Below are 27,353 nucleotides of genomic sequence, written 5' to 3' on the forward strand. Positions count from 1 at the left end.
GTATTTTTCTTCTTCAGGTTTTGGTACGTGTAGATCTATAAGGAAATTTTCTTCCGTCGAATTAGGTAGCAGACGAACGTTTGCCCCCGTTTTCCAACGTCAAATACTGTATATGTACAACAACAACAAAATCGGGTTTTTGAGGCAAAAGAGTGTATGCAACCGCTCTATTTTTCTGCAACTGAAAGGATGTGTGCATTACATTTGCTTGCCTGTGTTTTGTTTATGAAATGAAATATAGTTGATAATTGACCGACGGATTGCAGTCTTTTTATCGGAGTGGCCGAGTGTGTTCAAGCCTGTAGGTGTTACTTTAATACTTTAAATACGGTCTTGTTGTGTTGTCTGTTCAAGAGATGTGTATTTTGTATATTTAAGCGATGGGAATTTTTCAATCGCTAAAAGTAGTGACCACAGTGTGTAGCTTTTAAACCCATGAGCTAACCCTATTCGGGCTGGTAGCTGCATGGTAGTTATTTTTTGGTTGCTGGGTGGTTATCAAAAATAAACACCCCTTCCAGTAAACGGATGGAAAGAAGCAGAGAGCTGAAAAGTGATCATTTTTACGTAGAAACTCGTTTTATTCTGCAAACTATATGTTGTTGTTCGATGGACATAACTAAAGGGCGCACTGTTCACTGTGAGAGTTAATCAAGGTCACTGTTCACTGTGAGAGTTAAGCAAGGTCACTGTTCACTGTGAGAGTTAATCAAGGTCACTGTTCACTGTGAGATTTAAGCAAGGTCACTGTTCACTATGAGAGTTAATCAAGGTCACTGTTCACTGTGAGAGTTAAGCAAGGTCACTGTTCACTGTGAGATTTAAGCAAGGTCACTGTTCACTGTGAGAGATAATCAAGGTCACTGTTTAGCAATGCCACATGATTTTGTAGACTTCACTTGTTCCACACAAAATGAGACTTATCTGAAAGAACTCTTCGTGCTGAATACAGATCAGTTTGAATTTTGCAAATTGGTTAATTCAGCGCGAAGTTATGGTCGATTACAGATCGGGAATTTAGGCATTCCGGGGGAAAAGTATCAACTATACAGTCTATAGGGATAATAGGAAATGAAGTGGCACCGTGCAAATCAACAAAAAACGTGTTTTTTCAACATAATTTTCACATCTTAGGGAATTTATAGACAAAACTTGGTATGTGTAATGAAAAGCATCTGCCGAGTCTAATGACAGCGAAAGAAATTATGTGTGATGGGCGTGGAGCCTGCTAATTTGCATAAATTAGCATAATTTTGTAAACATTATAATATGCTCGTGATTCATTTCTAGTGAAAGCTTGTTATTTGCATTTTATTTGTCTTAGAGTACTTCATTGATGGTAAACATGGTAAACAAAGGTCAAAAAAATGTTTTTGCATAAATTTGCATAATTAATTACATGTCAATGCAATGCGATTGTCCGCAACTTAAAACGAACATAACTTGGCTTACAATCATCAGATTTTAAAAATGTAAAGTGAGATCTGATCAGTTCTGTACCTGCAATGTGTTAATGCCCTAATGGATGTAACTAAATATGTAACTGGCATTTACTTGTTTTGTATATGATATATTTGTGCATGTGCATGCATGTTACCGAGTGACTGACTGAGAGTGTGAGAGATTCTTTACGGCATGGATCAAGATTGGAAAGAATGCACAAAATCAATATAATGTAAACCATAAACTGAAAGTCAAACAACTACATCGTTTACAATTACATTGGTTTATTGACCGACATCATAGACATGTCAACTAAAAAAATATTTCGAATCTTCGGCTGTGGCGGCGTCCGGCAGCTCACAAGCCGCTTCCTGTTCCCATGCCTGAAACATACAAATGCAAAATCTGCTTTATGAACAAAATATGTAGATGAATAAGTACTTATGTGTAGTCAATTATTGTAGCCCAACTTATTTTACTTCAATATGACTTGTGGCAGTGAGTGAGGATGAGCAGCTGACGCACATTGTGTGGAAGGCTGGAAAGCACGGAAAGGAGAATTCAAAAATGTTTTTCTTTTGTTTCCTCAAAGTCTTCAGTTTTGCCTTCATGCGAGTAATTCGCATTTTCGCCATCAGGATAGCATTGTCAGTTGTCTCAAAACATCCAACTTGGCGGAGAGAGAGAGAGAGAGAGAGAGAGAGAGAGAGAGAGAGAGAGAGAGAGAGAGAGAGAGAGAGAGAGAGAGAGAGAGAGAGAGAGAGAGAGAGACACAATAATAATAATACCAAAGCTTTCATTTTCTTGTAAATCATAAAAACACATTTTTATCTTGGCCAAACAAATATAAGTTAGTTTTCTGAGCAACAACAAAGGAATCAAAATGATGACTAGAGTGGAGCTGTGAAGCACATCAAACCTGCTCTCCCTTGTGGAACATTCCAAGTGCAAAGCCTCGGCATCGTAACGACCCGGTTCTAAAAATAGATCGTTGAGATTAGGAGTGTGTTCACTGTGGACTCGCCCAAACTGTCAGAACGATTCTAGTTTCAATGATTCTTCACATTCTTTTTCCGCAAATCTTGATCTATTCAAAGTACTGCGATCAGAACAGAAAACCAGTTACTAACATGAACTACACTGGAAAATATTGGAACCAGAATCTAGAACTCCAATCTTGCAAGTCGCATTGTTGTGCAGTACAAGGCCGCAAAGGCTGCCTGAAGCAAAATGACAAAAAAGTACGATCGAGAGGAGGGGGTGACTCGATGCAAATTAATATTCCGGGCGTTGTATTAATCATCCACAAATAAAATTCATAGCTCTAAACAGATAAGATAATAAGGAATCGGAATATATCCGTTATGTAATGATACTAATAGCATAAATACCATGATTCTTCAACTAACATGAAGTGTAACACTCACCGCCATTTTTCTGCTCTTTACAAGAAGACCGGAACGGTATAACGGTAGCCGAACGAAAGAGCAATCTTTTCTCTGATTGGCTGGCTTTACAGAAAGTCGATCCAATGACAAACAACGACGTAAAGCGAGTTTGAAAACGGAACCCGATTCCGGTGCAGACGACTTGAGCGTGCCGTTTCATGGCGGCCCCAACACGATCGCATTTTTATGCTCGGCAAACAATTTCACAGCGAAAACAACACGGATACACAACAAACTTCACAACTGTGTACTTTAAACCTTTATTGAAAACTTCTTTTCATTAAGCCTTCATGCAAATGCTATCAAACTAGCAGTATTTCATCATTGGAGTGAGTTGGTGGAAATAAGTGTAAATTTCGCCCTGCAGTGGTAGGTGCTTTGGCATTGCTACACTGTTCACTGTGAGAGTTAAGCAAGGTCACTGTTCACTGTGAGATTTAAGCAAGGTCACTGTTCACTGTGAGAGATAATCAAGGTCACAGTTCACTGTGAGAGTTAATCAAGGTCACTGTTCACTGTGAGAGTTAAGCAAGGTCACTGTTCACTGTGAGAGGTAATCAAGGTCACTGTTCACTGTGAGAGTTAATCAAGGTCACTGTTCAATGTGAGAGTTAAGCAAGGTCACTGTTCTTGAACTTGACCATCTGCTCTGTGATAACACAAGGGATTGGTTATCTCATGGTTATTTAAATTATTTAAATTAATCAACTTCATTTAAAAGATTTAAATGAACGTTTTTGAAGCCAATACAGAAATGACCTTTGTATTTTGGAGCGTTCCCGGCAGAAATGGTTTGTTGGTGAGGTCTGTCTCTATAGCCCTCACTCTCTGTCTGTCTCTATAGCCCTTACTCTCGGTCTGTCTCCATAGCCCTTACTCTCTGTCTGTCTGTATAGCCCTCACTCTCTGTCTGTCTCTATAGCCCTTACTCTATGTCTGTCTCTATAGCCCTCACTCTATGTCTGTCTCTATAGCCCTCACTCTCTGTCTGTCTCTATAGCCCTCACTCTCTGTCTGTCTCTATAGCCCTCACTCTCTGTCTGTCTCTATAGCCCTCACTCTCTGTCTGTCTCTATAGCCCTCACTCTCTGTCTGTCTCCATAGCCCTTACTCTCTGTCTGTCTCTATAGCCCTCACTCTCTGTCTGTCTCTATAGCCCTCACTCTCTGTCTATCTCTATAGCCCTTACTCTCTGTCTATCTCTATAGCCCTTACTCTATGTCTGTCTCTATAGCCCTTACTCTCTGTCTGTCTCTATAGCCCTCACTCTCTGTCTATCTCTATAGCCCTTACTCTCTGTCTATCTCTATAGCCCTCACTCTCTGTCTATCTCTATAGCCCTCACTCCCTGTCTGTCTCTATAGCCCTCACTCTCTGTCTGTATCTATAGCCCTTACTCTCTTTCTGTCTCTATAGCCCTTACTCTCTGTCTGTCTCTATAGCCCTTACTCTCTGTCTGTCTCTATAGCCCTCACTCTCTGTCTGTCTCTATAGCCCTCACTCTCTGTCTGTCTCTATAGCCCTCACTCTCTGTCTGTCTCTATAGCCCTTACTCTCTGTCTGTCTCTATAGCCCTCACTCTCTGTCTATCTCTATAGCCCTTACTCTCTGTCTATCTCTATAGCCCTCACTCTCTGTCTGTCTCTATAGCCCTTACTCTCTGTCTGTCTCTATAGCCCTTACTCTCTGTCTGTCTCTATATCCCTTACTCTCTGTCTGTCTCTATAGCCCTCACTCTCTGTCTGTCTCTATAGCTCTTACTCTCTGTCTGTCTCTATAGCCCTTACTCTCTGTCTGTCTCTATAGCCCTCACTCTCTGTCTGTCTCTATAGCCCTTACTCTCTGTCTGTCTCTATAGCCCTCACTCTCTGTCTGTCTCTATCAATCAATCAATCAATGACGCTTATATCGCGCATATTCCGTGGGTACAGTTCTAGGCGCTCTGCAGTGATGCCGTGTGAGATGAAATTTTATACGGCCAGTAATTGCAGCCATTTCGGCGCATATTTACCTTTCACGGCCTATTATTCCAAGTGACACGGGTATAGGTAGACAATTATTAACTGTGCCTAAGCAATTTTGCCAGGAAAGACCCTTTTGTCAATCGTGGGATCTTTAACGTGCACACCCAATGTAGTGTACACGGGGGGGGGGGGGGGGGGGGGGGGAGTTCGGACACCGAAGAGAGTCTGCCCACAAAGTTGACTCTGAAATAAATTTCCGCCGAACCTGGGATCGAACTCACGCTGACAGCGGCCAACTGAATACAAATCCAGCGCGCTACCAACTGAGCTATATCCCCGCCCCGTCTCTATAGCCCTCACTCTCTGTCTGTCTCTATAGCCCTTACTCTCTGTCTGTCTCTATAGCCCTCACTCTCTGTCTGTCTCTATAGCCCTCACTCTCTGTCTGTCTCTATAGCCCTCACTCTCTGTCTGTCTCTATAGCCCTTACTCTCTGTCTGTCTCTATAGCCCTTACTCTCTGTCAGCTTGATAGCGCAAATGCACCCGTACCCGTGACGATTGTATTCTTTCTTTCAGATGTGTGTGTGTGTGTGTGTGTGTGTGTGTGTGTGTGTGTGTGTGTGTGTATATGTGTGTGTGTGAGTGTGTGTATGTGTGTGTGTGTGTGCGTGTGTGTGCGTGTGTGTGCGTACGGGCGTGCGTGCGTGCGCGCGCGCGCGTGTTTGTGTGTGTGTGTGGATTTATTCTAAAAGCGTCTACTTAGCCCCTTGACATCCGCTAATGTCGAAGGTTCGTACTGTACTTGGCTATTTTCTAGAAATGACAAGGGAATCAACCGTTGTCTATTACCTTGTGAATTACAGCAAGGTGTTGCCTCCCCTGGAGACCATGTTCTCAGTGTTGGCTGATTGTTATATCTTGCGTGTCGTCATTTTCCTGTAGGCCTACCTCACAATCCAGTACTTACCGCCTCTACCACCCACCCCCACCCTGCCACTCACACACACTTACACACACGCACACTTACACACACACGTACACACACACAAACACACCCACATCCTCTCACTCACACACACACACACACACACACCTTTGAAGATCCTGTTACCTGACATTTTCCCTGTTGTTTGTAAATCTACCTGTAGTTTAACTTGCTCTGTTTTTCGAACCCTGATTGCATCCACCGTTTCCTTTTTGACCTCTTCGTCTCTTTTGCTTACTTACTTCATTACCCTTTCTTTTTATATTTAGTCAAGTTTTGACTAAATATTTTAACATCGAGGGGGAATCGAAACGAGGGTATGGTGTATGTGCGTGTGTCTGTGTGTCTGTGTAGAGCGATTCAGACTAAACTACTGGAACGATCTTTATGAAATTTGACATGAGAGTTCCTGGGTATGAAATCCCCGAATGTTTTTTTCATTTTTTTTATAAATGTCTTTGATGACGTCATATCCGGCTTTTCGTGAAAGTTGAGGCGGCAATGTCACGCCCTCATTTTTCAACCAAATTGGTTGAAATTTTGGTCAAGTAATCTTCGACGAAGCCCGGGGTTCGGTATTGCATTTCAGCTTGGTGGCTTAAAAATTAATTAATGACTTTGGTCATTAAAAATCGGAAAATTGTAAAAAAAAATAAAAATGTATAAAACGATCCAAATTTACGTTTATCTTATTCTCCATCATTTGCTGATTCCAAAAACATATAAATATGTTATATTTGGATTAAAAACAAGCTCTGAAAATTAAATATATAAAAATTATTATCAAATTTTTTTTTTCGAAATCAATTTAAAAACACTTTCATCTTATTCCTTGTCGGTTCCTGATTCCAAAAACATATAGATATGATATGTTTGGATTAAAAACACGCTCAGAAAGTTAAAACAAAGAGAGGTACAGAAAAGCGTGCTATCCTTCTTAGCGCAACTACTACCCCGCTCTTCTTGTCAATTTCACTGCCTTTGCCATGAGCGGTGGACTGACGATGCTACGAGTATACGGTCTTGCTGAAAAAGGGCAGCTACTTGACTAAATATTGTATTTTCGCCTTACGCGACTTGTTTCTTTTTTTCATTGTTTCTTTCTTTGTTTCTTTCTAACTGTCACGATCGGGTGACAGAGACCAGGAAAGTGTCACTCGGTGGAGTGCCTGTTCTTGGTCGATTATGATAGAAAGCGCCTGTACGTGATATTGGGCTACAGCAGAGTTTGCTGACAGTGCTCAACGAGCACGGATGTTTTGTAGCGCACGAGTTTCACAGTGGGGGTTTCTGCTGTCATAGGGCTGACGGTTTTTCGCTGACAGCGCGCACGGGATTTTCACGGATTGAGTTTCTCGTGTCTTTTTTCTGCTTGGGAGGCAGAATTGTGTATAGCTGGACTGGTTTTGTGACAAGGTCAGTCACGTGTTATTGGCTAGGTTGTCTGACAGAGACACAAGGACGGGCACTTGACACCCAGCGGCAGAAGGGGAAGGATCTAATACACAGTTTCTAGAGTATGATGGTTTTTCACCGAATATTGTATTCGGCACTCTAGGGGAGCTTCCACTAGTTATTCCTTCTCACTGCCACATATTTTGCTGAGGACAAGTCGTCAACATTCCTTCGTCGGCGATGGCTTTCGCATAAGGATTCGACAAGGGGTTCTGGAGGTTTTTGGTCACTGTTGACGAACAGAGGCTGTTCCAGGGAGGAGGCGGATTTTGCTTCCATGAGAGTACAATCATAGGCTTTTGAGGTAATAAATCATTATTTAACGCTGTTGATGAGTCTGTGTTGTGGAATGAAATACTCTCTGTTGTTCTTTCCAGGTTAGCGCATAATTTACTCTCTGTGACGCTAAAATACTAATCTGTATATGGTTTTTGCAGATAGGGAGAGAAGGACGGAAAATGACTGTTTTGTTGTTGTAAAAAGTCCGTTTTGTGCAGGCCCACGTGCTCGATGAGGTATTTAAAGATGACACGTTTTAAGGTGGTGGGTGAGGGGTAGCAGACATGTTTAGTGCACCGATGCTTTCTGTTTGCAGCCTTCGTTTCGTTTCGTGTTCCTGTAACTGCTGCACGGCTGCCTTTGGCGGGACACTGCTAGCTGCAGACGTTGGAGCTGGGACCTGAGGAAGCTACGCTAACCGGCTAACCAGCAGACCGGCTAACCAGCGAACCGGCTAACCAGCGAACCGGCTAACCAGCGAACCGGCTAACCAGCAAACCGGCTAACCAGCAACCCGGCTAACCAGCATACCGGCTAACCAGCATACAGAAAGAAAGCTAAGTGCACCGTGTCTTACGCACCCCGTTGACCACCGTTGTCTTTTCTTATCTGTGATTTCATTGGAGTAGTGACAACGTGGGGTGTGTGACCCCTGCATGAACTAGAGCTTTTTGAACAGAACATTCTCATTTGACTGTATTTACACGGGATCAGCGTGTTACTATAATTTTCTATATACTACTGGCATTTTGTCAGTGATCACGGGTTTTTTACGTGTTGAGAACGTAAAAGGAACATATTTTGAGTGAAGGCTCGAGGGAGGTGGCGAGTTTATACATAAACAGGCGTCTGAAACTTATACTTTTGTTGACTCTATTTAATTGCATGACTGCGAGAGTGGATCGTGGTGTGGTTAGTTAATTAGTAGTAATTAACCGGTTCATAATCACCTTAAGTGATATATTGAAACGTGACACATGGGGGCCAAGCCGGGATTTACTCAGTTAATTTCCAACTGATAAAGACCCACCAATTAAGGATAACTAAGAGCAGATAATCTCGTCAGTGCTCGACTTATTTTCTGCTTGGTGCTACCCTTTTTTGTATAGTTTTGATCATATACCACACCTTAAGCGATTCACATCTTGCAGGAAATGTAAATTGTAATTTGTGAGCTATTGTATGCGCTAACTGTGATTACTTCCCTTTCCTTTGTTTGTGAATCTTTGTTGTTATACGTTCAGAGTTTTCCGTTGCAGAGAGCTGAGCGGGGTTAGCGGATTTGTTACTCGTTTTACTCAGTTTTCTCTACATTGTTGTTTCGCATTCTGTAACAGGTTACATTTCTACCGTCTTGTTTTACTTGGATTTTTCTCCATATTTTGACTTTGTTGGAATTTTGGGGGGGAAGGGTCCGAGGACTTCTGTCCTAACCAAGGCTGTGGGAGACACTCTGTTTCACCGCAAAAAGCAGCCGATAAAGTAGGCCACGGCTGTGGGAAACACTTTGTTTCACCGCAAAAAGCAGCCATAAAGTAGGCTACGCGTTTTGTTCTACACCGTTTGGATTTTTCTTCTGCATTTTCCGGTTGCTGGATTTTTGTATCCATTTCATCACCGCGTATTCTAGCTATAGCTGCGTTAGACTTACTTTTGTGATAAAGCTTTGCTAAACTAACCATGGCTACAGGGGGATCTCCTACGAAGAGATTAACTTTTGAGACTCCTGGTAGCGAGGAACAGACAGAGCGAGACGCACGCGTTAGAGCGCGTAGTTTGCTTAAGCGCAAGGAGTTAGAACGTAAGGAAGACATAGAGCGACAGACGAGAAAAGAAGAGCTTGACAGACAAGAACGACAGGCCGAACGTGAGAGACAGGAACGACAAGACGAACGTGACAGACAAGAACGGAAAGAGAAAGATGAACGAGACAGACAAGATAAGAAAGACGAGCTTGAGAGACAAGAACGACAGGCCGAACGTGACAGACAAGAAAGGGAACGACAGGCCGAACGACAGGCCGAACTTGACAGACAGGAAAAGAAAGACGAGCTTGAGAGACAAGAACGACAGGCCGAACGACAGGCCGAACTTGACAGACAGGAAAAGAAAGACGAACGTGACAGACTAGACCGGAAGGAACAGGCGGATCGCGATCACCAGCTAGAGCTAGCTAGGCTACAGGCCGAGAAGGGTACGCTTACTCAGGCTAGCGCGCCGACGTTTGTTGCCGACCGTACGAGACTGCCGACGTTCGACGATGACAAGGACGAGCTCGACGACTTTTTACGCCGGTTTGAGCGCATTGCATCTGACCAGAAGTGGGAAGAGGCCACGTGGGCTAGCCGCCTTAGCACCTGCTTAAAAGGACGCGCATTGCAGCTCTACAACGCTTTGGAGGACGACGAGGCGAGAGACTATCAGGCACTAAAGAAGGCGTTACTCCAGCGCTTCAACCTGACTGCGGAAGCCTACAGACGACGTCTGCGTAACAGCAAGAGACTGAGCGGCGAGCTGAGCCATCAGTTTGTGGCACGCCTTAATCTCTACCTGCGGCGCTGGGTGGAGATGGCCGAAAAGGACTGGACCGTCAACGACCTTGCCGACCTCATAGTCATGGAACAACTGATGTCCAGCCTGCGACCTGAGGTGGTGACCTTCGTGCAGGAACACCAGCCGAAGACTACTCAGGAGGCAGCCGACTGGATCAGAGTACACGAGGACGCCCAGGCGATCTCCGGCAAATCTTCAGGCTCACGGCCGGGAAAATCGGGAAATTCAGGTTCTTCAGGACCCAAGGACGGGAAGGACGATCAGGGACACAAAGGATCAAGTTCCAGAACTGACATCCAGTGTTATTACTGCAACAAGCGGGGCCACGTGAAGAAGGACTGCCACAAGAGACAGGCTGACCAGAAGGGCGTACACTTTGTTGGCAGTGAGGAGCTAAGGGACGTCACGAGCTCATGCACAATTCCACAACTCTGCGTTCCGTGCTCCAGGAAACATTTCCAGCCCCACTGCAACGTCTACGTTAACGGAGTGAAGGGCGAAGGTCTGCGGGACACAGGGGCAGACATGATAGTGGTTCGGGCGAGTCTAGTTCCAGCTATGGCCTACACAGGAGACAGCATCAGGGTGAGAATGGCCGAGGCATCTCACGCTTACGACTTGAACACGGCAGTGATCAAGGTCGTAACACCGTTGTTCACGGGGACCATTGTGGCCGTCGTCATGGACGATCCTCCATGCGACCTGCTCATTGGAAACCGGGTTCAGTTTGTGGACGGCGTCACCAGGGAGGTTCCCGTTTATCGGTCTCCCGACGTCATTTCAGTGCTCACGCGGGCACAGGCGGAGCGAGAGGACAAACCTCTCAAACCCCTACCTGCTGCACGAGCTGCCCTGGGGAACGTGACCCCCGCGCTTCTCGCGAAGGCTCAGGCATCTGATCCGACATTAGCGACTCCTCAGGAGCACGCGAAGTCGGGGAAGGTGAAGCTGAGCGGGAAGCATGGGAGGTCAAAGTTCCTCAGGGACAAGAAGTTGCTCTACCGTGAGTTCAGCAACAAGGAAGGTGCATTCAAACAGGTTGTCGTGCCTCGCGAGTTTCGCGAGGGTGTCATGGCAACGGCACACGACTCGATTCTGGGAGGTCATCTTGGCACCAAGAAGACCACGGATCGTGTCTGGCGCCACTTTTACTGGCCAGGCATCTGCACGGATGTCCGACGTTTCTGTGCGTCCTGCGATAAGTGCCAGAAGGTGGTTGCCAAAGGAAGGGTGAGGAAGGTCCCCTTAGAGAAGATGCCGCTCATCGACGAACCCTTTCGTCGGGTGGCAGTGGACATCATCGGGCCCATCTTGCCTGCGTCTGAGGACGGAAACAGATACATTTTGACCATGGTGGACTACGCTACTCGATACCCAGAGGCGATCCCTCTGAAATCGATTGAAGCCACGCGAGTAGCTGAGGCTCTGGTTACTATGTGGTCCCGGCTGGGAATTCCATCAGAGGTACTCACCGACAGAGGCACGCAGTTCACGGGAGGAGTGATGGCGGAGGCAGCACGACTGCTATCACTGGAGCAGCACTTCACCACTCCTTACCATGCTCAGTGCAACGGACTGGTGGAAAGGTTCAATGGCACCTTGAAGACCATGCTGAGGAAACTAGCTCAGGAGAAACCACGCACGTGGGACAGGTACATCCCAGCATTGCTTTTTGCATACCGCGAGGTTCCTCAGGAGAGCTTGGGCTTTTCCCCATTTGAGTTGTTGTACGGCAGACAGGTACGCGGTCCCATGGCTATCCTGCGTCAGGCTTGGACAGACGAAGAAGCTGACGAGGAGGTGCAGACGACAGCGACCTACATCGTAGAACTCAGGAACAGGATTGAAGAGACCTGCAAACTGGCTCAAGAGAACCTGGGAAGAGCAGCACAGCGTTACGCGCGAGGATTCGACCGCAAGGCACGGCCGCGCAGCTTCAAGATTGGAGAACGGGTGTTGCTACTTCTACCTGTCAAACACAACAAGCTACAACTGCAGTGGCAAGGACCTTTTGAGGTGACAGCGAGGGTGGGCCAGAACGACTACAGGATCATGATGCACGGGAAAGCACGCCTGTACCACGCCAACCTGCTGCGCGCCTACATAGAGAGGACTGCCTACGGGGAAAAGGACAAAGTGACAGAAGCAGTTGCTGTCGTGATGGACGAGACAACGGAAGAACAGGGAGGAGGACGTGTACCAGTTTGTCCGCTGGAGGCTAGTGAGGATCACACGGACGTGCACATCTCACCTGATCTTGGGGACGACCAGCAGGCGGACCTGCAAGAGATCCTGAAGGATGCAGCACGGGTCCTTACAGACATACCACTTCAGACGCATCTAGAGGAGTTTACCTTCGACTTGCTGGAGAAACAGCCAGTGAGGACGAAGCAGTATCCCATGCCTCATGCCCAGAAGGAGGTGGTCAGGAAGGAAATCGCCGACATGACGAAGTTGGGCGTCATCGAGCCAGCGAACTCTCCCTACAGTTCACCAATTGTGCTTGTGAAGAAGAAGGATGGACGCGTCAGGTTCTGTGTCGACTACCGGAAGCTGAACAAGATTACGGCGTTTGACGCGGAACCCATGCCTGATGTGGACTACCTCTTCAGTCACTTGGCCAAGGCCAAGTATTTTTCAAAATTAGACCTCACCAAGGGATACTGGCAAATTCCAGTTGCCGAGGAAGATCGCCCAAAGACTGCATTTACCACTCCATTCGGCCAGTTCCAGTGGACAGTCATGCCTTTTGGTCTACAGAATGCAGGTGCCGTCTTCACTCGCATGATGAGGAAACTTTTGGAACCATTGAAGCGCGAGGACATCAGCAGTTTCATCGACGATGTGCTGATCGCGACAGAGACATGGACTGAACATCTCGACGCCCTGCGCGACGTGTTCGGAAGGTTGAAGGACGGAAATCTGGGAGCTAAACCGTCCAAGTGCTACTTGGGATTTCGGGAATTGTCTTTCCTGGGTCATGTTGTCGGCGAGGGATTGCTCGTTCCAGAGGACGACAAGATCCAGAAGATTCGGGAGGCGGAGCCACCGCGCACGAAGAAAGAAGTCAGGTCTTTCCTGGGCCTAGCCAGCTTCTACAGACGCTTCATCCCGCACTTTGCCGAAATCGCACTACCACTGACCAACCTTACCAAGAAGCTACAACCGACCGTTGTAGTGTGGACTGAGGAATGCAGCTCCGCATTCAACACCCTGAAGAGGCGACTCACCAGTCAGCCTATTCTCCGACTACCAGACCTGAACAAGGACTTCGTGCTGAGGACAGACGCTTCAGGGAAGGGACTTGGGGCAGTGTTGCTTCAGGAGACAGAGGGGTTTTTGCACCCTGTTTGCTTCGCCAGCCGTAAGCTGACCTCGGCCGAGGCAGCGTATGCAACGGTTGAACGCGAGTGTCTCGCCATTGTCTGGGGCATCCAGAAGTTCGAAGCGTACCTGTACGGACGACCTTTCTGTCTGGAGACGGACCATCAACCTCTGCAATATCTTCAGGTTGCAAGGTTGGCAAACGCCAGACTTATGCGCTGGGCGTTGATTCTCCAACCGTACCAATTCACGGTACGCGTCATTCCGGGCGCCAACAATGTTGGAGCTGACTTTCTCTCTCGGGCTGGAGAGGAGAACATGACTGTGAGCGAAACCGAGGTTTCGTCTTGAAGAGGGGAGGTGTGTCACGATCGGGTGACAGAGACCAGGAAAGTGTCACTCGGTGGAGTGCCTGTTCTTGGTCGATTATGATAGAAAGCGCCTGTGCGTGATATTGGGCTACAGCAGAGTTTGCTGACAGTGCTCAACGAGCACGGATGTTTTGTAGTGCACGAGTTTCACAGTGGGGGTTTCTGCTGTCATAGGGCTGACGATTTTTCGCTGACAGCGCGCACGGGATTTTCAGGGATTGAGTTTCTCGTGTCTTTTTTCTGCTTGGGAGGCAGAATTGTGTATAGCTGGACTGGTTTTGTGACAAGGTCAGTCACGTGTTATTGGCTAGGTTGTCTGAGAGAGACACAAGGACGGGCACTTGACACCCAGCGGCAGAAGGGGAAGGATCTAATACACAGTTTCTAGAGTATGATGGTTTTTCACCGAATATTGTATTCGGCACTCTAGGGGAGCTTCCACTAGTTATTCCTTCTCACTGCCACATATTTTGCTGAGGACAAGTCGTCAACATTCCTTCGTCGGCGATGGCTTTCGCATAAGGATTCGACAAGGGGTTCTGGAGGTTTTTGGTCACTGTTGACGAACAGAGGCTGTTCCAGGGAGGAAGCGGATTTTGCTTCCATGAGAGTACAATCATAGGCTTTTGAGGTAATAAATCATTATTTAACGCTGTTGATGAGTCTGTGTTGTGGAATGAAATACTCTCTGTTGTTCTTTCCAGGTTAGCGCATAATTTACTCTCTGTGACGCTAAAATACTAATCTGTATATGGTTTTTGCAGATAGGGAGAGAAGGACGGAAAATGACTGTTTTGTTGTTGTAAAAAGTCCGTTTTGTGCAGGCCCACGTGCTCGATGAGGTATTTAAAGATGACACGTTTTAAGGTGGTGGGTGAGGGGTAGCAGACATGTTTAGTGCACCGATGCTTTCTGTTTGCAGCCTTCGTTTCGTTTCGTGTTCCTGTAACTGCTGCACGGCTGCCTTTGGCGGGACACTGCTAGCTGCAGACGTTGGAGCTGGGACCTGAGGAAGCTACGCTAACCGGCTAACCAGCAGACCGACTAACCAGCGAACCGGCTAACCAGCAAACCGGCCAACCAGCAAACCGGCTAACCAGCAAACCGGCTAACCAGCAACCCGGCTAACCAGCATACCGGCTAACCAGCATACAGAAAGAAAGCTAAGTGCACCGTGTCTTACGCACCCCGTTGACCACCGTTGTCTTTTCTTATCTGTGATTTCATTGGAGTAGTGACAACGTGGGGTGTGTGACCCCTGCATGAACTAGAGCTTTTTGAACAGAACATTCTCATTTGACTGTATTTACACGGGATCAGCGTGTTACTATAATTTTCTATATACTACTGGCATTTTGTCAGTGATCACGGGTTTTTTACGTGTTGAGAACGTAAAAGGAACATATTTTGAGTGAAGGCTCGAGGGAGGTGGCGAGTTTATACATAAACAGGCGTCTGAAACTTATACTTTTGTTGACTCTATTTAATTGTATGACTGCGAGAGTGGATCGTGGTGTGGTTAGTTAATTAGTAGTAATTAACCGGTTCATAATCACCTTAAGTGATATATTGAAACGTGACACTAACCCTTCCTTTATTTATTTACTGGTTAGGTTAATATGGATTCAAGCGTGATGAACATCAAGTATATTTCAGTCGAAATCTGTTCTCTTTATAAACTGGTTTTCTAGAAATAAAATGATCAAACTTAGTGTGACACGTTTTTGTTAAGGTGTGCGAATGATATGATCGAATGCTTTGCGATAGATGAATGAATTAATATTCGCCCATGATGTGGACCATGGAACTAGAGATTTAAATATACAATCATTGCAGGCAAACATCCACTGGCAAAAGTTATAATGAGTGTAGTGTACTACACTCATTGGTTTAAACATAAGTTTATTTTAACAAAGGTCATGATTGTAACCTTTGTTAAAATAAACTTATGTTTAAACCAATGAGTGTAGTGGAGGAGTGGAAGGTTGCAAGAACGAATCCCAAGTCCAAGCGTCTTGTTTCAACTTTTTATTCGTTGTACAAGAAAACAATGCATGCAAACGTAGAGGCCGAAAGTAAAATCCGAAGACAGAGAAGCAAATGTAGTGAGGTATTCAGCTGCTATGAGCTAATGAATGCTTAAGCGGCGTAACACGAGAAAATTACTCCGAGATTTTTACTCCGGAGTAAACATTTTGTACGAAAAAGTTACTCCCTTTACGAAAAAAGCACTCCCCCATTGCACGAGAAAATTACTCCCCAAGACAGGTGAGTTCCGAGTAAACATTTTGTACAAAAATGTTACTCCCCTGACGAATAAATAACGAATAAATTACTTCACCCCAACACGAGCAATTTAACTTCCCATGCCAGGTGTACGAAATTTTTACTCCCTTGTTCCCTGTTAGTCTTGGTGGTAGAAGGGGTGGAAGGAGCGTAGCGCGACATTCGTGTGCGCGAGATCACTTATGACCAGACTTCAGCTTCAGACAGACAGATGTTCTTGCATCCACTCCATGCATGCAGCAACAACCCAATGAAATTGACTTAAGAGTGATGACAGCTTCGACGGGATTTTAATCCAGTAGCTATAAAGAAAGATTGGCAAAATAAGGGCACAAAGGCGGCAGTAGGCATGGCTTTTAAAATCCCTATCCCCCCCTAAGCTGAAGAAGCCTAATCCGTAATAGGACCGGAGGTAGTTTCGTATTCTACGAACTGTTAGATTCTTTTACCCCCTACGCATCCTCTTTTTCGCGAAGACTTCCGGCTCTTTGGCAGCGGGCCCCGCGTGCATACGGCCGCTGAAGGAAATGTACCCTTTCAGATTCTAGTCGTATGCCAGCATGCGATCTGATCCTAGTTACCATTCGTAGATGGAGAAAAGGTCAACAACTAGGGGACCCAGTATCCGTTCATACCTCCGCTTACATCGGCGTTCGGGCATTCCAGAATCCTGGGTATTTGGTGCGCTTTGCGCAACCACGCCTTTGTATTTAGGTGTCTACATTGAATTTCTTGGCTAAAGCCTATGTTACATTTTATGTAAGCCACAGTTACTTGTATTAGCCATGTCTACTTATGCCATCAAACTGGCTATTCCATATTTTCTCAAAAGTTTGGTAAGAGCCAGTTTCCGCCACCCCTGTGCCCTAATGTAACTCTAGTACGCTGTCTACAACTTTTACTTTATCTCAAAACAACAATGTTAGGTTTATAAAATTTTGGAACATTTCGCTTCGAAATTCTAAAATCAATGAATTTTGCACAGCTTACTAAAGGTTAAGGAACAATGCATATGTTATTATGTAAAAGAAGCTCTTAACGTTCAGAGTAGATGATTGTAGTTGGACCCCTTCCCCATCGTTGGAATTATGTCCAGGTCTGCCTCGGCGAGATCCGCGCTACCTTGTGCCTGAAAGTCCACTTTCTCCAACAGAGCGCGGGCACGTCCCCTTCTGCCCCCAGAACCAATTAGCCCCTTGCACGGCATTTATGATGCTTGCGCGCAGCTCCATAATTTGTCAAAGTAAGACCATTAGTTCTTGGGATCACGACAGAGTATATCAAGACAGTTGAAATGTACCACATTCTCGAGGTTGTGACCAGATCACGAACAGCCAGGTGGCACTGCCAATCGCTCCAAAATGTAGCACAATGTCTGTAAAATGTGTATTTTGCTGTGTCATAGTAGTGGAAACACGTTACAGCTGTGCAGGCCTGGACTGACAACGAGTGGGGGATGCAGAGGTGCTTCCTGATAGTGTGAAGGTGCGTCTTTATCCAGATCATACAGCTTGACCCATGAACGAGAATACCTGAAACTAAGAGTTGATTATTAGAAAACCTCTCTAACAAGAGATTCCAGCCGCACACTGGTTTGTGTCTGCCTGTTTTAATCAGTTCTTATGACAAATGAGGTTAATATTGATGACGGTCTTATTTGTCCCAACCGGGACCCATAATACGTTTGTTTGGTTGTGTGTGGGCGCAAGCATTCTCTTAATTGCATGTTAGATGTTTATACTTGGTCTGATTTGCGATTTGTTGTTGTCATAATTATGTTGTCTGGTTGCTAAAGGGCAGATGAACTATACTTTTTCATCCATTGCTTGTTTGTGTACAATACATTATAAGATGTTTGATGGGTTGTTGACAGACCAGCTTTTTTGTCGTCCGAGGGGGAGCATATCGTCTTTTGTTTCATATTTTTTTACCAAGGCCGAAGGCCGCGGTCAATAAATATGAAACAAAAGTCGATATGCCCTCCGAGGACCGACAAAAAAATCTGGTCTGACAACAACCCATCAAACATCGTTTTTGTCATCATTTTGGTAGCGCAAAAATAATTGCATCATCAACAGAGGGAGCCATGAGTTGAAACGCGAGTTTGGATTTGAAAATACCGTTTTTAGGGCCCCACCACGCTGTTGCAATCACTGAAGGCAGGCGCGAGAGTGAAGGCGCTACAAGTACAAGTGAAAGCGAGTCAAGGAGATCTGTGTATTAATTTGATGACATGTTGAGACAAGTATGTCAGGTTTGAGGAAGAAAAGTTCTGTAGGTTCCGACTAACTGAATGGTGTGTGAATCCAGCAGTACGCGTCTTCGACTTTGGGCCGACAGCGGCGTTTCATTGCAAAGAATGACCTACATTTTGCATTTGCTTGCGATGGGATTGCCCCGCTGTTTCGAAGAGTTGCTTGTTTGCGGCACTGTCAGCGTTCGTGACATCTCTTCGCAGATATGTGGATTAAACGTGCGACGAATCGAGAGCAAGGGAATAGCAGAAAGCAAGATGAGTGAGTCGCGTCAATGAAGAAATGGGCTAGTACCTGATTGAGATACTCATCGGGGAACATCTCGAAGGAAACTTCTTGTCCCGTTTCAGCCAGGTAGGATCGCAGCGTTTTTACAGCTACATCAGTGGCCTTGTTAGTGTTTGTGGGCGTGAGCAATTTTTTCTTTGTCTCAATTTCTTGGTCACCGTTGTTTGTTTGTTATTTTTTTTTGTAAAGTAATGCACCTTTGTACTCTTGTCAATAAATGTGTCTCTCCGTTACATCGCCCTCCCATCATGCCTCCCCATCTCTCTACCCCCCCCCCCCTTTTTCAGTGGTAACAATTTCTTTGACGCGATCGAGTTCGAGCGTTGAACCCGCCATGTTTGGGTGAAAGGTCACAGAAACTTCGTGTTGTGCGGCGACGGAGTTTCGTTACAGATCTGGTTTCTCATTGACTCTTTATTTTTCCTCGGATTTTTCACTCTTCTTGCCCGGCTTTGTCAGATGTGTGCATTTCTTGTTGGAATGTTCTTTGCGTTGTATTTGTTGTTTTCTTATTTGCGCTTAGTTTATAGATAAGTCTTGGCGTAGAAATCTGCTGCACGGGTCAGAATGTCAGGGGTCAATCAGTTTGACTTACCAGTTCGTATATCTCCGATCGTCTGCGACTCGAAACAGAGATCTTTATACACACACTCAGTGACTTTGTAAGTGAAAAAAATATATGGCTAGGTTTCATTTGTTTGCGAGAAAGCCTCAATTTACTTCCTTTCATATCGTGGTGTTTTGTTTTGTTTACGGTTATGGTCTTTCGTTTTGGAAGCAGTGTTTTGGGAAACGCCAATGAGAAGAGCCGATGAACCCCCGAGCGTTTCTATTGGGTTTGGTTTTGAATATCCATGTAACCTGCTTTCTGTAACTATGGTAACTTGGGATTTATTCCCCGGGGAACATGACATTTATTTCCCAGATGCTTGTGAATGAAAACTCGTGAAAATGATGACAATGTCTTATATCTGACGAACGACCAAAGACAAACACCTCCCTTTTTATGGTTGTATCGGGACTGCAACGCTGGCTGTCCTGTTCCTGGGTAGGTTGGATGAAAACTCCATCAAATGGACTGGTTGCCTTTTTGTGATACGGCCTGAAACTGATATCTGGTCAGACATGAGCCATCAACATGAATGACGAGTAAATTGTGAATGTTGCTGGGAGATAGACTTCCCCACACACACACACACACACACACAAAGAAAATGTGCTGAGATTAATCTATTTTTGGGTCCCCCTCATAAAGGGGGCCGGGAGGGGGGGGGGGAGGGGGGGGGGGGGGCACGGCCTGAAGTGCATCTGTGTCGAGGTGTCCTTGGACTTCAAACTGCTTGCATCTGTGAAGATATTAAACTGACATATACCGGGGGGGACATGGTCTGCAGTGCGTCTGTGTCGAGGTGTCCTTGGACTTCAAACTGCTTGTATCTGTGAAGATAATATTGAATGTTAAACTGACATATACCGCTGTTCTCCCGGCATCTTTGGCGGACACTGCAACGTTGCTAAATCTGGTGGGATGCCTGCCTTCGGGATGGAATAATACAAATTAAATACAAGCATAAACTCCTTCCCCCAACTGGAGTTGATATTAGAACCTTGTTTGTCGGGTAAATAATGAGTGCCACCCTGGCAGCCACGGGAATCAGGAACTGGCAACCAGCTTAGCCGCTTCTTGCGATGTTCCAAACATAATAACAAATATCGCGGATATTTTGCGAGGGCTGCAAAATAAAAAGCCATTTAATCGAACTGGGTCATTTAATAAACATGTTGAGGCAGACTGGGCCTTTAAAGCTACCCGCAAACCGGTTTTCCTTCTGTCGCTTGATTACCTCTGTTTGTGACGTCGAGTGCCTGTCGTGTACGTCACAGAACGTACTGTCAACGTTTTTATATCGAGGGCTAGATCTGGCGCGAAATGAAATTGTCAAAATTGCGCCCCAAGTTGCACCCTAAATCACCTCTCACCGCCTGTTAATATATTCACTGAAAATACCTTCACTGTGCAAAGTTCCGGTGTTGCGGAAAAACGAGGTTTAATCACCTTATCCCTTTGTAACTAATGATCTGCTCCGAGTTACGAATCGCCTCGCGCTGCAGTATGTAGATCTACAATTTGGCCAACTTCTTCACCTCTTTTGATCATTTCATATAAGTTAAAAGACATACGCGGTGGCTAAGAATGCCGTAACGGACCTTTCTGATGATAGATTTACATTTAATCCTGGCTTCCTTTCATCTTTTGATCAGTTCAATCTAAGAATGTTGAATCGGGCCTTGTTAGCAGCAGCACACACATGTCTATTGACTGTGAATTGTGCATGATGCCCGATTCTTCAAATTCATTCCAATGATAAAATATTAGCATCGGAATGCAAACAGAACCATCATAATATCACACGATACCACCAAGGATACTTCTGATCACGGATTGCTCAGGATATATATACAGCGATATACATCGATACACTAATAAAACAGTGTTCTAGATGGTCGAACGGGTAGCAAGGACCAGCCCGCGACTTTTGTAATGTTCGAAAAAGTACGTTGCCCCGCAGATCCTGGCAAACGCGTGACGTAAAATTTTGATGACGTTCCCGTACATCTAGATCTGTTGAATTACTAACATAATGCTGATGAAAAACAACTTTCCGCACACACCAGTTATGAAGTTGATAACCTTGCAACACGCAAGGGACTTTCTTGGCAACGTACCATACCATAAAGAAAATATCATTCGTGACAATTCTGTTTTTCAGTGAAGGTGGCGTACCAGTAGAAGTACGCTGACTGAGAAGCATGCTGTGTGTACTTTCAACTAAATTTTTCATACACCTGAAACTATTGTTAAAATAATAGGCTGACAACACGCTATTAACATAAATACCACCGTACAATACCGTCATGTGAGTCGATGTTGACCAAAAATATCACACGAAGGCGATATAATTTTCGTCCGCGAAAAACACGTCTTCTCGCGCTGCGTTCAAAACGGAAAAGGAAGTAGGGAGGTTTAACTCCCTTGAATTATCGTAGGTTTGACTTTCTACAGAAAAGCGACCAAAGTATCTTTTCCGATTGTCTTACGGAGGTCTCAGCTGAACCAGGTCATAACCAAATTTATGTAAAGACTTAAATTGTTTTATTGGCATTATCCCTTCGCCCGCATCCCATTTTTGCGTACGAGATTTTTACTGGAAGTAAAATAGATGGGGAGTAAACATTTCGTGGAGGGAGTAATTTTTTCATACCTTGGGGAGTTCATTTCTCGTACAAAAAGTGTACTCGGAGTAAGAATTTCATACGAAATATTTACTCCGGAGTAAATTTTTCGTGGAGTAAAAATTTCGTGTTACACCGGGGGTTCGGCCTATACATATAGCCCGTGCGCGGACTGCAAAGAAAGCATCGCTTTGCGGAGAGAAAAATCGACCTAAATACAGCCTGAAACACGGAATTTGTGTTTCTTACACTAGCTTTATCAGCAGTTATTAAAATAAATACACAACCAATCCTAACAAACAATACATCAAATGCAAGCTACGACCTTTATCTTTCCATTGCATGCAATAAATAACATTTCGTAAAAACTTATATTTATTTAGTACAATACAAAAAGGATGGTTCTAGTGAAGGCAGAAAATTACAAAACTCTCTAAACTGGGATAATGGACAAATTCATAAATCATACACATAAAAAGTAGAACCATAGACAAACATTATGATATTCATTACATGGGGGGAAATTATACAGTGACTTAGTACGAAACGGATAAGTCCGAAAGTAAATGGAATCGGCCACATTCCGGCGCGAGTACATGTGCACTTAACTTCTGAATCTTCGAAGAGAAACCAAGCATCACCTATTTCAACCAAATCCTCACAAAAAAGCTAAAATCACATGCAACATAGGTACGGGATATGTAATAGTGATACAAAACATTGAACAAAAAGACAAATATAACTTTGTGAGAATCAATGTTTCTCAACGATACATGAAACCGGTTAAAGTCAAAGTGACGCTTTGGTCAGTTCGAAGCATTATTGTAAATAACACAAAAATATGCGGCCATCTAGCCTACTCATCGACTTCTATGCAAACCTAAACATAATTAGGACCATAATATAGATAGAAAGATAGAAGTTAGTGAAATAGGGAAATGCATTATAATAGAAATGTGCACCAGTGAGGTGCGCGCGCATCAGTATCGTCTACTACGGAGTAGATGTCTCCCTTTGTACCTGTCCTAGGCTGCTTCGCTATGCGATGGTTAGAGTGTTTAGGGTAGCAAAGTGCACTTGGCTGCATGAGGATAACTACTGTATTCCACGAACTAAACATACAATTATTACAAGTAAACATCTACTGGCAGCAGTCCTAGTGAGCATAACAGCTGTACTCGACGAACGAAATATACAATCATTGCAGGTAAACATCTACTGGCAAAAGTTCCAGTGAGCAATACAGCTGTACTCCATGAACTAAATACACAATCATTGCAGGTAAACATCTACTTGCAGAAGTTCTAGTGAGCATTACAGCTGTACTCCATGAACTAAATACACAATCATTGCAGGTAAACATCTACTTGCAGAAGTTCTAGTGAGCATTACAGCTGTACTCCATGAACTAAATACACAATCATTGCAGGTAAACATCTACTGGCAGAAGTTCCAGTGAGCATTACAGCTGTACTCCACGAACGAAGAAGAAAACAAGTCGCGTAAGCGAAATTACTACATTTAGTCAACCTGTCGAACTCACGGAATAAAACTGAACGCGGCACTGCATTTTTTCACCAAGACAAATACAGCTTCGTCAATTCCCGCAAGAAGGAAATCGCTCACCTCCCACATGTAAAACGCAGTGAAATTGACAAGCCAGAATAGCGCGGTAGCGTATTACGCTTAACAGGAAAACGTGCTTTTCTGTATTTTTGTTCACTTTCTGAACTTGTCCCAGCGAAGCTGGAGGTATCCCGTGAACGCTATACTGTAATCGACTTGAGAAATGTGCATACCGAATAATACATGATTAAGTAGATGTGCAACGCCAAGGCACTGCATACCCCAGCGAAAGACAAACCTCTCTCTCTCTTTCTCTGTCTCTCTCTCTGTCTGTCTGTCTGTCTCTCTCTCTCAAACACACACACACACACACGAACACACACACACACTCACACACATACCCCAAGTTACACACGTACACACATACACACTCACTCACACGCACTCGCTCACTCTCTCACACACACTTCATACACACAAAACACACCCCCATACGCACATATAGACAGACGGACATATACACACCTTTACAAACACACACCCACCCACCCACTCTCTCTCTCTCTCTCTCTCTCTCTCTTTCTCTCTTATACAAACAGACACCCCCCCACACACACACACACATGTACATACGCACGCATGTACGCACGCACACACCCACAGACACACACACACACACACACCGTGCACACACACACACACACACATTGACTCACACAAATCTTATACACACAAAACACACACTTATACGCACATAGACCGGCACGGTTGGCCTTGTGGTAAGGCGTCCGCCCCGTGATCGGGAGGTCGTGGGTTCGAACCCCGGCCGGGTCATACCTAAGACTTTAAAATTGGCAATCTAGTGGCTGCTCCGCCTGGCGTCTGGCATTATGGGGTTAGTGGACTGGTTGGTCCGGTGTCAGAATAATGTGACTGGGTGAGACATGAAGCCTGTGCTGCGACTTCTGTCTTGTGTGTGGCGCACGTTATATGTCAAAGCAGCACCGCCCTGATATGGCCCTTCGTGGTCGGCTGGGCGTTAAGCAAACAATCAAACAAATACGCACATAGACAGTCGGACACACACACCTTTACAAACAAACACATATACACACACAAACTCATGCACACACACATTCAAACACACACACACACTCTCTCTCTCTCTCAAACACACACACACACCCACGCACACAAGTCACACACAGTGACACACACATAGGCCTACTCACACTCACTCATGATCACACGCACTCACTCACTCTCTCACAAAAAACTTCATACACACACCCATACGAACATAATTATGGACAGACGGACATACCCACCTTTACAAACAAACACACATACACGCACACACATACACTTATGCCCACACACACACTTACACACACACGAGTACAGACTCATGCACGCGCGCGCACACACACACACACACACAAATACACACACACACACACCACACACATACGAGCACAGACTCATGCACGCGTGCGCACACACACACAAACACACACACACACAAATACACACACACACACAAACACACACACAAACAGTAACACTAACACATGTGCACAAAATGAACACAAACACACACACTGCGCGAGAGAGAAAGACTACAGGGAGGCATGACGTCATGATGCATTAATTGACGTCAAAGACTTTCGACCGTGACGTATTCTTCTTACGCGAGCTTTATCCATAGACTTGGAAACTACGGGATTTCTACCCGTCCAAAACGGCCTTGGGTGGCGTTTGCTGAAAAAATGGGGGCGACTATTGCACCCACCGTATTTTTGTTAGTATGGTCCCAATTTTTGGTGAACTTCCATCTCCAACTGTAGCACGTAGCCGGGCACAAAGAATCCTTCTTTATCATGTATTATTCGGTATGCACATTTCTCAAATCGATTACAGTATAGCGTTCACGGGATACCTCCAGCTTCGCTGGGATAAAGAAGGATTCGTTGTGCCCGGCTACGTGCTACAGTTGGAGATGGAAGTTCACCAAAAATTGGGACCATACAAATTAAGTAGATGTGCAACGCCAAGGCACTGCATACCCCAGCGAAAGACAAACCTCTCTCTTACTCTCTCTCAAACACACACACACACGAACACACACACACACACACACACACACACGCACACACACACACACCCACACACACACACCCCAAGTCACACACGTACACACATACACACTCACTCACACGCACTCACTCACTCTCTCACACTCACTTCATACACACAAAACACCCCCCCCCATACGCACATATAGACAGACGGACATAAACACCTTTACAAGCAAACACACATACACACACACATACACTTACGCACACACACACATACACACACACACCCACCCACTCTCTCTCTCTCTCTTTCTCTCTTATACAAACAGACACACACACACACACACACACACACACACTGTACATACGCACAAACAAATACGCACATAGACAGTCGGACACACAAACAAACACATATACACACTCATACACACAAACTCATGCACACACACATTCACACACACACACTCTCTCTCTGTCAAACACACACACACACACACACACACACACACACACACACACACACCCCCCAAGTCACACACACACACACATACACACACTCACTAACACGCACTCACTCACTCTCACAAAAAACTTCATACACACAAAACACACACCCATACGCACATATGGACAGACGGACATACACACCTTTACAAACAAACACACATACACGCACACACATACTTATACCCACACACACATTTACACACACACGAGTACAGACTCATGCACGCGTGCGCACACACACACATACACACACACACACACACACACACACACACACACACACAAATACACACACACACACCACACACATACGAGTACAGACTCATGCACGGGTGCGCGCGCACACACACACACACACACACACACACACACACACACACACACACACACACACAAACAGTAACACTAACTTACTACTAACAGTAACACATGTGCACAAAATGAACACAAACACACACACTGCGCGAGAGAGAAAGACTTCAGGGAGGCATGACGTCATGATGCATTAATTGACGTCAAAGACTTTCGACCGTGACGTATTCTTCTTACGCGAGCTTTATCCATAGACTTGGAAACTACGGAATTTCTACCCGTCCAAAACGGCCTTGGGTGGCGTTTGCTGAAAAAATGGGGGCGACTATTGCACCCACCGTATTTTTGTTAGTATGGTCCCAATTTTTGGTGAACTTCCATCTCCACCTGTAGCACGTAGCCGGGCACAAAGAATCCTTCTTTATCATGTATTATTCGGTATGCACATTTCTCAAGTCGATTACAGTATAGCGTTCACGGGATACCTCCAGCTTCGCTGGGATAAAAATACGGTGGGTGCAATAGTCGCCCCCATTTTTTCAGCAAACGCCACCCAAGGCTGCTTTGGACGGGTAGAAATTCCGTAGTTTCCAAGTCTATGGATAAAGCTCGCGTAAGAAGAATACGTCACGGTCGAAAGTCTTTGACGTCAATTAATGCATCATGACGTCATGCCTCCCTGTAGTCTTTCTCTCTCGCGCAGTGTGTGTGTTTGTGTTCATTTTGTGCACATGTGTTAGTGTTACTGTTTGTGTGTGTGTGTGTGTGTGTGTGTATTTGTGTGTGTGTGTGTGTGTGTGTGCGCACGCGTGCATGAGTCTGTACTCGTGTGTGTGTAAGTGTGTGTGTGGGCATAAGTGTATGTGTGTGTGTGTATGTGTGTTTGTTTGTAAAGGTGGGTATGTCCGTCTGTCCATATGTGCGTATGGGTGTGTGTTTTGTGTGTATGAAGTTTTTTGTGAGAGAGTGAGTGAGTGCGTGTGAGTGAGTGTGTGTA

General features: G+C 45.1%; 1 long non-coding RNA gene across 1 annotated transcript; it reads right to left on the minus strand.

The window, feature by feature from the left end:
- Positions 1 to 1,710: 1,710 nt before the first annotated feature.
- Positions 1,711 to 3,282, minus strand: LOC138957425 (uncharacterized). Its single transcript, XR_011453025.1, has 2 exons — positions 2,871 to 3,282; positions 1,711 to 1,826 (listed from the first exon to the last, which is right to left on the minus strand). It is a non-coding gene; the product is annotated as an uncharacterized lncRNA (long non-coding RNA).
- Between the last annotated feature and the right edge of the window lie 24,071 nt (positions 3,283 to 27,353).

Source organism: Littorina saxatilis, unplaced genomic scaffold (genome assembly GCF_037325665.1).
Source record: "Littorina saxatilis isolate snail1 unplaced genomic scaffold, US_GU_Lsax_2.0 scaffold_1447, whole genome shotgun sequence".
NCBI classification, from domain to species: domain Eukaryota; kingdom Metazoa; phylum Mollusca; class Gastropoda; order Littorinimorpha; family Littorinidae; genus Littorina; species Littorina saxatilis.